This window comes from Felis catus, chromosome A1 (genome assembly GCF_018350175.1).
Source record: "Felis catus isolate Fca126 chromosome A1, F.catus_Fca126_mat1.0, whole genome shotgun sequence".
Taxonomy (NCBI): Eukaryota; Metazoa; Chordata; class Mammalia; order Carnivora; family Felidae; genus Felis; species Felis catus.
This window is the reverse complement of record NC_058368.1, coordinates 231978034-231990705: the sequence shown is the minus strand read 5'-3', so window position 1 is coordinate 231990705 and position 12672 is coordinate 231978034. Positions and strand designations below refer to the sequence as shown.

At 42.4% G+C, this 12672-nt stretch overlaps 1 protein-coding gene across 8 annotated transcripts in view; it reads right to left on the bottom strand.

Moving 5' to 3' along the window:
* SEMA5A (semaphorin 5A) overlaps positions 1 to 12672 on the bottom strand; it is a 483514-nt gene that overhangs the window by 346494 nt on the left and 124348 nt on the right. For 3 of the 8 annotated variants that reach the window (XM_023239575.2, XM_023239592.2, XM_023239595.2), the window contains exon 3: positions 7736 to 7805. The exons of 4 other annotated variants lie outside the window; for them this stretch is intronic. The gene's annotated coding sequence lies outside the window, so the exon portion shown is untranslated. Of the gene's footprint in view, positions 1 to 7493; positions 7603 to 7735; positions 7806 to 12672 lie in introns of those variants that run through there. One more of the 8 variants, XM_023239598.2, reaches the window with a different exon arrangement.

Below are 12672 nucleotides of genomic sequence, written 5' to 3'. Positions count from 1 at the left end.
AACTGGTTTCAACAAAGGAGTAAGACCCCCGCCCCCCCGCACTGCTCCCTGATTTCATATTGAGATAAAGTAGGACACTGTAGCCTTTACTTAGGGTTTTCTTTTTCTTTCCTATATCCAGGCATCATGTAATCCTCATAAAAAATTTTATGAATCTCCCTATGAAAATAATAATTCAATAGGAAAAAGCTCTTCCGGCTTTTGTTTTATCATGAGAATTTTTTAGCAACCATTAATTAAAAGCTAATGCTAGAAGTTGTATTTTCCAGTATCTTTCATTTGTTTTTATTAAATTGAAAATTGTGTAAATAACAGATAAGCACCTACATCTATAATAGGACAAGAGAAATCACACGATGTTGTAAGTCTATCATTAAGTAAAATAATAATAATAATAATAATAATAAGGAAAGCCAGAGACACACTAATACCTTATTTAAAATATCGTTAACTATAACTAATACATTTTATTTGACGTGACGTGAGCTCCAAAGAGACAGGACTTTTCTTTATTCCCTTTTTCAGAGCATTTTGTTCCATTTTCCTAGCGTTGTTTTAATGTCTGATTTCCCTGAGAAGTCAGCCGTCAATCTCCCCGGGATTGGGATTTCCATTTCATTGGTCTTCAATTTTGCAAAGCATCCAGGCTATTCTTTTGAAAGATTATGAATAAGGAAACAAAACAGGCTACAAGTAAAGAAGAAACACATACAAGCTGCCTACATTTCCACAACAGAGCGTTCTGTACCTACCCACTATATTTATTCCTGAATTATAGCAAATGACAATTTCCATCTGGACTTTTTTTTTCTTCATAGAGGCATTTCTCATTTCATCCTGTGATAATGTAAAAAACTAAGTACACTGTGTAACCATAAATAAAATAGCTTACAGCACCACTCCAAACATTATTCTCAGCCTTCGTGCATACTAAGCTGCTTGCTCCAGTCCAGGCCAGAGAAACCGGGTCAGACAGCTGCACAACAGAAAAGAAGGAATAACACGGCATGTCTCTCGCATGTTCCCTGTTATGCTGCTGATTATCTTGTGGGACTCCGGAGTTTCATAAATCTTCTTAATTGGAGACGTCACTTAGCCTTGGGCTACAGCAGACAAATGAAAGACGAGTCTTTGTTGTGGACATGGACTCTGTGCCTTATCTATTCCGTGGGTGTCCTCTGAGTGCAGCCACTTCGGGAGGGATGCACCTCCAGCCCACATCCAAGCAACATCAAGTGGAAACAACAGTGCGTCCCCAGCGGCACACCGATAAAAGCGCACCTGAGTCACACGTGTATCATTTCCAGCAAGAACAGGCCTGGGGCACTTCTCTTATGCGACCCACGGACTGACAGTCAAGTCATGTCGCCGCACCTTCCCCCACTGTTAGAAGGAAAGCTTATCCCCAGCCCAAAGAATTAAACTGTGCTGATGAATTACCCACAAGGAAGGAACAGAAGAAGGGAGAAATAAAATTAATCTTCTGCCCACCCAACAGAAAAACTTGACGTTAAATATGTGATCGTGATTAGAAAATATTATAACTTAGAGGAGGATAAGCAGAGGTTAATTGAGGCCAAATAATACTGTGACAATCGGTACTAGAGCTTTCTTTTAGAATGAAATAGAAGATCTTAGCTAAACCCACATAAGGTGTTCTGTAAAATGAAAGACTCCATCTCCTGCAAGAAGAAAGGGGCTTGTCCCAGTAAACGATGGGCAGAAAATCAATCCTGTCCTGGGGGCGCCCGGGTGGCTCAGTCGGTTGAGCGTCCGACTTCGGCTCAGGTCATGATCTCACAGTCCGTGAGTTCGAGCCCCACGTCGGGCCCTGTGCTGACAGCTCGGAGTCTGGAGGCTGCTTCGGATTCTGTGTCTCCCTCTCTCTCTGCCCCTCCCCCGCTGATGCTCTGTCTCTCTCCCTCTCAAATATGAATAAATGTTAAAAAAAATTTTTTTAAAAATCCATCCTGTCCTGGATTCCAGGTACCCTTTCCTTTACCCATCCCTTCTGCTTGTTCTAATTAAGCCCCACAGAATCCATTATATGAAAAGAAAATGCAGTCTACCACTTCCCAGATTACTCTATATTTAAATGACTCACCTTTGGAATAGCTACCTTGACTGACTAGTAATATTCTTTACACTTTATACCAAGAATGTCATATTAAAAAAAAACCACTATGCACTGCTTTTATTGTAATCCCTCCATCACTTTACCATTGTTTCCTACACCGAACAGTCCTCCTTGTTATTATTTTCTTGTATTCAAAAACATCGTGACCGAAACACAGCATGTATACATCCATCCATCAGCAATCTCTGGTGTTTCACCAACAACGTCCACCATTCCATACAACCCACCGCATAAAATGTGTGTAGAATGATTGTTGGCAGGAGGCAAAACAGAATCTGCATTCCCAGCCAGCCACCACAAGGTCAGACAGTTAGGTCCTAGGTTCCTGGGAGTCAGCGTGAAGGGGACGTCGGGAATGATGGGCATGTCCCCAGGATAACGGGAAATAAATCATCCAGAGACAGAAGAATGGGCAAAGCTCTTCCCAAACCATCAGGGGAGTACTCTGGAGAAAGAGAAAGGGCATTACTCAAACATATATCATCTGTGAATCTACAAAAGCAAGTGTGAAAGTATACACTAGACCTAGATGGGACTAACCAGACATAAGGAAGTTGGCTTAAGAAGAGGAAGGAGTTCGGGGCGCCTGGGTGGCGCAGTCGGTTGAGCGTCCGACTTCAACCAGGTCACGATCTCACGCTCCGTGAGTTCGAGCCCCGCGTCGGGCTCTGGGCGGATGGCTCAGAGCCTGGAGCCTGTTTCCGATTCTGTGTCTCCCTCTCTCTCTGCCCCTCGCCCGTTCATGTTCTATCTCTCTCTGTCTCAAAAATAAATAAACGTTAAAAAAAAAATTAAAAAAAAAAATTAAAAAAAAAAAAAAAAAAAAAAAAAAAGAAGAGGAAGGAGTTCAACTGGCTTCTGAAACCTCAGACAGGACTTGGGAGGTTCAGGCAAAGAATATCCAAGATTTAAATGGCATGCTTATAGTAGTGGGCAGAGTGGAGCTAGGACTCATACAAACGGGCTGGTACATATTGATCTATTGGTGAAAAACCTTCAGTGGGACTTCATAATGAAAGACGCATAAGCCTTAAAGCATTAAGAACTGGAAAGAGTGACAAGACATGTTGCAGTGTGTGGCTGAAGGGGACAGAAAAGGGAAGTTAGCACAGAGGGCAACATGAATTCACAAAATCACCGTATACACTGGAGAAACTAAATTGCTATGTATTGTCAGCCTGTTCAGTTTACGTAGTGACCTGGGAAGGGAAATGACAGCAGATAACCATTCCACAACGTTTTTGTTCTATATGGACAGAAGCTTCACATGCTCAATAAAAGTCAAATGACACAACTACGTTTCTGAAACATTCCTGTACTCAGTTTCCCCAACAGTCTAGCATTAACAGAGTTTATCAATCTTTCTTTAAATGAATTTCCCCGCATGCAAGCACGATGCATACTGAAATAAGGATGTAAAATCTCTAAAGTAAAACTCATCTGAAAAAAGTAGGAGAGAACATTTCCTAACTTTTCTCTTTCTTGTAAATAAATTTTTTTAAGTTTATTTATTCATTTTGAGAGAGACAGAAACAGCGTGAATGCGGGAGGGGCACAGAGAGAGGGAGAGAGAGAGAATCACAAGCAGGCTCCCAGCACTGTCAGCACAGGGCCCAACACGGGGCTCGAACTCACGAAACCGTGAGATCATGACCTGAGCCAAAACCAAGAGTTAGACCCTTAACCGACTGAGCCATCCAGGCACCCCCTAACACTTTTTTTTTCATCTAGTAGGACCTGATTCAAAATTATCATCTACTGTCTTTCTTTTTTAACTGTGTGAGAGCTAAAAGGATACCCAACTCTCTTGTCACAGTGAAATGAAAATTTATTATGTAATTAGTTTAGGAAAACACATATTATATGCATAAATAGACATCATTATAATCATCATATTTCACTGTAATAATATTTGAGACTAAGGGATATCATCAAATGAAATTAATTTCATTTACAATAAATGAAGCATAAGATACGGAAAACTTTACTCAGTTGCATTCAAGATCTAGCAATTCACTGTGAGTAAAAAAAAATTACTTTCATCAAAGATAATAGTTTTTCTCTAGCTCTTTTGCTGATGCCTACCCAATATATTCTCTCTAAATGGGCATAAAATTTTAAAATGTCCCTCTGATTCGATTTTATAACACAGATCTCCATTCAGTGTTTGAAATATCATGGATCTTGCATAAATATTAAGATGGAAATATGTCCATTTTCAAATGTTTATAAGTCATTGGCTTGATAAATGCTTTTACTGTCTACTAACCATAACATAAGACCTTGGTAACATTCTTTACTAGAAATCTACACGCAAATGCACCAAGAAACTCATCCAAAAACCTCAGCAAAACCAATGATCTGTTCATTAGAAAAAAATATATATATATTTATATATGTATACATATACAAATATGTATACATATATATCATTACATATATGTATATGTATACATACATGTATATGTATACGTGTGTGTGTGTGTGTGTGTGTGTGTGTGTGTGTGTATACACACACACACACACACACACCGGCCACAGGTAATCATTCACAACCAAGAGAAGAATTTTTCTATGAATCAGGGAGGGGTTTTGAGTTAGCAGATCCTGAAATTAATCCCAGCTTTGTGATTGTACCTTGGGAAAGTTACATGACTTCTGTTTCTCAATTTTATCTATTAAATGGGACTAAAACCTTGCAGGGTCTCCATCATGACCAACACAAGATTCAAAAACCACCTGTACAGTCCCTGACACAAAGAAAGACTACTCTAAATAGTACACCACTTCACAGATGGCTATTCGATAAATATGACACTGCTTCATAGATGGGTCTCAATCTTGTGTAACTCTTTACCACCCAAAGCTCAGTCCACTTGATAAAAACAGAGGAGAGCTGATCACAAGACAGGATGGATCTTTAAGCAGGTAGACATCGGACCCAAATGAATCTGTGACTTGTATTTTTCAAATGATAAATCAACCACCACTTGATTTATCCAATAAGTGCTTCCCGTAAATGACTACTTTTAAGAAGCAGCTTTCAGAAAATGCCTTCTTTACACAGGATTTCATTACTGAATAACAAAAGCCTTTGACCAGTACAGAGGAAGCTGTACCAACCATAAGAACTGGATTTCTCAGTGTCTAGGGCTCCTCACTTATTAGACGGGAGTGCTACATAATCCAGCGACAATGGTCACTGAACACAGACACCTTACGGCCTCAGGGATGTCAAACGATGGAAGGAAAGGAATCCACACACTTTGTGACACACACAGAAAACAAATAAGGATCAAAAAAGTAATAATAAACCTAGAAGAGCCTAATTTAATGCAATGCATGTGTTGGAAGATGAAAAAATAGCATCTCGTTAACATTAATTGCATTAAATTCAGCATTTTTATAATACTTTTGTCCTCTTTTTTTCTTCCAGTTGGCAAGGTGTCAAAAGGGAATAAAAAGTACTTCCAGATGGTTGGTCTAAGCAAATTGGGTGGAATTTCCCTTTAAGTAAAATGGGAAATATATGCATTAGAAGCCCTGCAGAGCACCTATCGAATCAAAACGACTACTGTCTGCATCGTTCTAATTCACTCACTGGTTTATGGCCTCGCTCTATTTCAGGGAGTTTCTCAAATACACATTACATTCTGCAGTGCTAGAGCTGGGATCAGATCTCCAAGTTAGTTCAGAGATATACACTGTGAAATCTTCCCCCGCTAGGCAACTGTCTTCTTTGGATCACAGCTGAGAAAGTACAGCAGCAAAATAATAGTAATAATAATAATAATAATAATAATGATTTTTTAATTGCATTCTTTCAAGGGCAACTCTAAAGTATGCTCACTCAGCTCAATAAACAAAGTGGGTTGGGGCACCTGGGTGGCTCCATCGGTGGAGCGTCTGACTTCGGCTCAGGTCATGATCTCACAGTCGTGGGTCTGAGCCCCGCGTCGGGCTCTGTGCTGACAGCTCAGAGCCTGGAGCCTGCGTCAGATTCTGTGCCTCCTTCTCTCTCTACCCCTCCCCTACTCCCACTCTCACTCTGTCTCTCAAAAATAAATAAATGTTAAAAAAATTTTTTTTAATCAATGTGGGTTTCAGGGATAACACCACAAAGATTCTCACTTTGTCCTTCCAAGCATACATTTTACTCTAATCCTTGTGTTGTTTGGGAGAGCTACCAGTAAAAATTAGGGACGCAGATGTAATGATGGCCAAGGGTCATCATATCGTAAATCAATTCTCAAAACTCTTCTCTTGCCTGTAGTTGGGGGATTGGATTTTATTTGTCCCAGCCTTTCACTCTAAAATCCAGGAGCACATATGGAGCACCCAGACGGTTTGGTCAGTTGAGTCTTCAACTCTTGATTTTGGCTCCGGTCAGGATCTCACAGTTCATGAGTTTGAGCCCCGCAGTGGGCTGTTCACTGATGGCACAGAGTCTGCTTGGGATTCTCTCTTCTCTCTCTCTCTGATCCTACCCCACCTGCGTGCTCTCTCTCTCTCTCAAAATAAATAAACATTTAAAAAATAAAAATAAAATCCAGGAGCACATAAATGAGGGGTAAAAGCTTGAACTGGAAATACAGGGGGTCAGGGAAGACAGAGATGGCAGCCGTGGCCATCCACTCCAACCCTTTTCTGATTACTGCTAACTACAGGATAAACCTCAAAGTCATTACTCATCAAAGGCAGGCCCCACACTTCCCAGCACTTAGATCCAGGTGGAGGCGAGCCTCCAGCAGCCTCCACGAAAGAGAGAGCAAACGCCACTGTGGCATCCTGCTTGCCAGCCTCCACTCAGGGCTATCTCCCTGGATGGAAGCTACTGGCATGAGGTCAGGAATCCTGTCAAAGGCAACATGGAAATAGCACTGCATCAAGTCCAAGGCCTGGCGTTCACAGATATGTGCTAACACAAGTACACACAGTGTTTTCGAGACTTGTATTTGTCCTGTTTCTAATTTAGTAGAGTGTGTTTCGACCAATAGTTCAAAATCAACAGCGATATTATGCCCTCTGCCTGGGAACATTTAGCAACGTCTGGAGACAATTTTGGCTGTCACAACTGGGGGACACTACTGACATCTAGCGAGTAGAGATTGGGGATCCTGATAAACATCCTGTAACACACAGGAAAGCCCCCCCACCCAACCCGCTAAAAAGAAAGAAACTATCCAACCCAAAACGTCAGTAGTGCTGAGAATGAGAAACTCCGCTTTAGACGGATTTTTTTTAAGATGCAATTAAATAGCTTATGCATTGTAAAGAGGAAAAGAATGGCTAAGACCATTGCCGGATGTAATCATCAGCCCCCTCTCGAGATTCCAATCAAAGTCCCGCCACTTACTGGAAATTCCTGCTATGCAATAGGAAATGTCCTTTATCATCCACAGGTGACATCTGCTCTCCCGAGTCCACAAATACTGAGAGCGCACTAAACGGTAAGCCGCTTACCACTGAAACTTTTCTTAGCTCCTAAAACAGGAAGCCCGGTATAGTCATTGCACAACTTCCTAATTACTTTGTAAATACTGTACAGATTCACTCTTTCTTCTGCCACGTGAAATATAAGGGAGGCAATTTACATACCGCGTTTCAACTCTCCGCTGTATTATTTTAAGATGCTGCTGCTTTTATTCTTTCCCCGTAAGAAGTCACACTAGAATAAATAAAAACAGTTGGACACAATTCACAGACAAGTTTTTCAAAGAGTGCATTCTTAACATCATACGACTTCTAATTAAATATGCTATCCTACTGGATTGTGTATGCAGAACGTATTTCCCACTTCCACTTAGGCACATCATCTGCTTTGTTAAAACTTTTTTTTTTTTTAATTTCGCACATAAATCCGTATTGATCCAAGTCTTAAGTGGGATCCCATTTGGCACATTGTTCTCCACTGATTCTGGTTATTCTTCAGCACTACCTGTAATTTGCAAAACAGCAATGGACCCTCGCGTCTTGTACCTTTCAAACGTAAGGGGAGTAAGGATGACCAGTGAAGGTTCAGTTCACCTGACTACATAACTGCATTCCTCCCTCTTGAGGCATCTTCCTTCACTCTTACACTATTTCTTAATCACCACCGATCCTGGGATCCACACATCCTGTGCCTACTAGCCACTCTGATTGATAATCTCATTTTTAAATTTATTAAAGTTCTCCTATCTTGGCTCAGGCTTATGTCATAAGTTATCATTGACGGGGGGGGGGGGGGGGGGCTTAAACAACAAACATTTATTCTCACAATTCTGGAGGCTAGGAAGTCCAAGACCAAAGGTGTGAGCACATTTGGTGTCTGGTGAGGGTCTGTTTCTTGGTTCCCAGACTGCTGTCTTCACTCTGGGTTGTCCCACGGCAGACGGGGAAGAGAGGTGGTGAAGGAGAAAGCCATCTGTCTTGTGTTTCTTTTATAAGAACACTAATTCCATTTATGAGGGCTTGGCCATCATCTCCCCAAATCGCCTCCTCCCAACACCATCACATTGGGGGTTAGAAATTCAACATACGAACTTCACAAAGACACAAACGTTCAGTCCATTACACCTCCCATATGCAAGATAGAGAAAATAAGGGCACACTTTCCATCGTCCATGTTCCTTGCCTCTGTAACAATGTTATTTGGTTCCAGTGGGTAATTACCAGAACGCTTCCTATGACTGCAATCAATTTGCTTGCCATTTGCTAATAATTCCTGCCACCCAACAGGGGTGTTCTTTCTCCTTATCACACAACAACTGCCCCTCTAGATGACATACACTAAGGCACACTAAGCTGTAATTTCCCTAGGAATGGGAACCCTTATATCTATGTCTTCATACACCAAAGAATACTAAACTAGCAGTAAACACAACTCCCGATGTCGATGAGAACATGTAATGGGGTAGAAAGTCCCAGAGACTACCATTGGTGCTAAGAGGGACTCAGAGAGGTAACAAGCATCTTAACCATTCGGGATAAAGTAAGGACAAAGAGAATATTTAGCCTGGACGGCTCAGTCAGTTAAGCATCTGACTCTTGATTTCGGCTCAGGTCCCGATCTCAAGACTCATGAGTTCGAGACCCATGTCGGGCTCTGCACTGACAGTGTGGAGCCTGCTTGAGATTCCCTCTCTCCCCCTCTCCCTTTGCCCCTCCCCCTCTCGTGCTCTCTCTCTCTCTCTCTCTCTCAAAATAAACAAACTTAAAAAATAAAAAGGAACATCTAGCCAGACTCTGTCTCACCTGGTAAGTAAGGACAGAGGCAGAGAAAGGACAGTGCAAAGTCCTCTGCACAGTTGTGCTAAGAAAGGAAAAAATACACCTCTGAGCTGAGGATCAAAGGGGCCAAGACAAGGCCAAGGCCAGTCTTCAGATGATGACTCTCCAGCTGCCCCGATCCCTAAGCACAACTGGGCAACCTCGTCCGTCACTGTGCCGACCCACGGGGTCACAGCAGACCACACGCCAGCCTGCCGGTGCCCTGACAGCAAGGACCCCTGTTCCCGGGGCCCACATGCACGCGACACGCACGGGAGATTTACACCCAAATGACTTCTGTTTGTTCACCTCGGGAGCCTTCCATGTCCTCAAGAATCCGTGTACGACAAGATATGGAAAAGCTCAACGAGACCTATACAGAACTGGCCAAATCAAATCAAGCTTTCAGAAGACAAAATTAGGAACAACTTTTGTGAGTCTGTAGCGTCACAGGGAGAAAAGCCAAGACTAGAATAGGCGCTTTCTGATGTGCCTCCCCAAAGCCCTATTCATACACCCGCAGCCAAACCACTGGCCCAGGATGTGCTCCCCGGACACCACCCTGATTCCAGATGAGTTCTAATAAAGAAGGGCGTTCGCTCCGGGCAACACCATCCCCTTTCTCCTCGGTGCTATGTGCTGGTGCACACGCACGTGTTCCCTTGGGAACCACAGGCAAAGCACAGGAGCCCTTCGAACGGCAGAACTCATGGAAACTCATGGAAACCCTCACCTTTGCCACTGGTTCGTGGGTATGACCCCACGCAAGTTATTCCTGCTCCGTTCAGCACCCCACCAATTTTCCTCCTTAGAGGTGACCACGGTGGCCTTCGCCAGCACAGGGGTGCTGGGAGGCCGTATTATACTCAGTCCCTCTGTTTATACAACACCTCTTAAATCAAAACGTAGGCATTTACCAGTATAATTTACCTTAATTATAGTATTTGCCATCACCCATAATGCACAAGACAACTATGGAATTTGCACACAAGGAAAAGGAAACTGGAACAGAGGCAGCATTTTTTTTTTCACTTGTCCAGGGTTACTCCCATGCTGGAGAGAAGGGGAAATATTAAATATATCAACTACCAAAGGGCAGACTTAAGGATTTCTAATCCACTGCTACTGAATGTTTATCTCCTAAGAAGAGGAAATTTAAAAGGAGAATGAATGTTATCAGAAGACAGTCAGAAAGGATTCCTCACATCAGGAAGCAATGGTCGAGGGAGTAGAGGGGTCTATGTCCCTTGCATGAGTTACTTTAAGCCCTTGAAAGAAATTCAAAGGCTCTCTGAGAATCTTACTTGTAACCAGACCTCTGCTAAGTCCAGAACAGTCAGGTTGGAATTCATGCCCCCAAATACCCACACCTTCATACTTTTGCAAGCTCAGTGCCAATCAGGACCATTTTTTTTAACTTGTTTATTTTGAGAAAGAGAGAGCGTGAGCAGGAGCAGAGAGAGAAGGAGAGAATCCCAAACAGGCTCTGCAGTGTCAGCACCGAGCCTGACTCGGGGCTTGAACTCACAAATTGCCAGATCATGCCCCGAGCCAAAACCGAGAGTCGAAACCAAGAATCGGTTGCTCAACCAACTTAGCCACCCAGGCGCCCCTCACAGGACCATTTTCTAGAAGCTACTTCTCTTCTGCCTACATAACCATTGTTAACAATCTAATAGACATGCTTCTAGATCTTTCTCCATTGTTCATCTCATCACAAACACATGTATACAGACTTGGAAGAGGGTCTTCCTGCTTTATAAAATAGGGCCTACTTTTCTCACTGAATATTATAAAAATCTCTTCAACTTCACCAGATTTAAATGAATCTTTAAATGGATGCAGCATATCTGAGGCATTCTTATAATCTAATCGATACACAGCCTTTAACTCTTGATACGTACTCAACATGCAAGTTGTTTTTTGAGTGTGTTTTGCGTTTTGGTTTTGATTTTGGGGTTTTTTTGTTGTTGTTTTGTTTTGTTTTGTTTTTTTATTTTTTTTACAGGGGTCACTGAAAACAACGCTACTATATAAACCCCCAATACACAGACCCTTCTCTATGTGTGCTGGCATTTTTACTTTTGTAATCTGTATTCCCAGAAGTGGTACTACGGGGTCAAAGGGTTTGTGTATTTATCGTAGGAACTGTCAGACTGCTTTCCCCAAAAATGTAAGCAATTCACATTTCTGTCAGGAATGGGTGTGAGTCCCCTTTATCAGCATCTCTACGAGTAGTGTTTTTATTTTTCCTTTCTCTCTCTCTCTCTCTCTCTCTCTCTTTTTTTTTGCCTGTCAGAACAATGGCATTTCACTATCCTAACAGTCACAGATGGATCATCATTTCATGTACTTACTAGACATCAGAATTCACTCATATTTGGGCGCCTGTGTGGCTCAGTCAGTTAGGCGTCTGACTTCAGCTCAAGTCATGATCACCTGGTCTGTGAGTTCAAGGCTCGGGCTGGGCTCTGTGCTGACAGCTCTGAGTCTGGAGCCTACTTCCGATTCTGCTTTTCCCTCTCTCTCTGCCCCTCCGCTACTCATGCCCTCCCTCTCAAATAAATAAACTTAAAAAAGTTTTTTTTAAATTGACTCGTACTCGATTCCCTATTCATATCTTTGCCCATTCATTTGAAGGTTGTTCGAACCTGTGTAGATTAGAGATATATCTATCACATGTGTTGCAGAATACTGTCTCTAGGTAATATTTGACTTGTTAGATTGTTTCTATTATCTTCTGGCATAGATTTTTCTTAATGACAACCAAATCACATTCTAGCTTTTCTGTTGCCAAAGAAGAGGAAGAAATAAGCAGAAAATTCCCAGTCTGCAGCTGCTAAAATTAATACTAGAGATCCAGTGAAATGTAAACTTGAAAAGAATCCAGTATAAATAAAATGACATGTCTAGAAATGCCTTCCTTCTTCACCATCAGCACAAAGGCTGTCCCTACCCTTCCCTGGCCGACAGGAACTCCATGGCACAGAAAGTCACTAACGTGGCTGGTCTGATGCCACGCAGTGGATGCCACGAATGGGCCACTCTGTAATTCCAAAATGTGGGCAAGGCATTGCCCACAGAGCTTTCAGCTTCCAGTCCTACTCTGCGCTGACCGAAGGAGGACTCCTCGAACAGAACACACAGGGATCCCATAGGATACGTTTCGCCCAGAACCCGTCTCCAGCGTGGGGAGAATCCGGCACCCTGAGAGGGGAGAAGTGTGCTTGTGCCTATGAGATGGGGTGAATCTGGAGGGAGGACGGACTCTCTGTTCCTTTAAA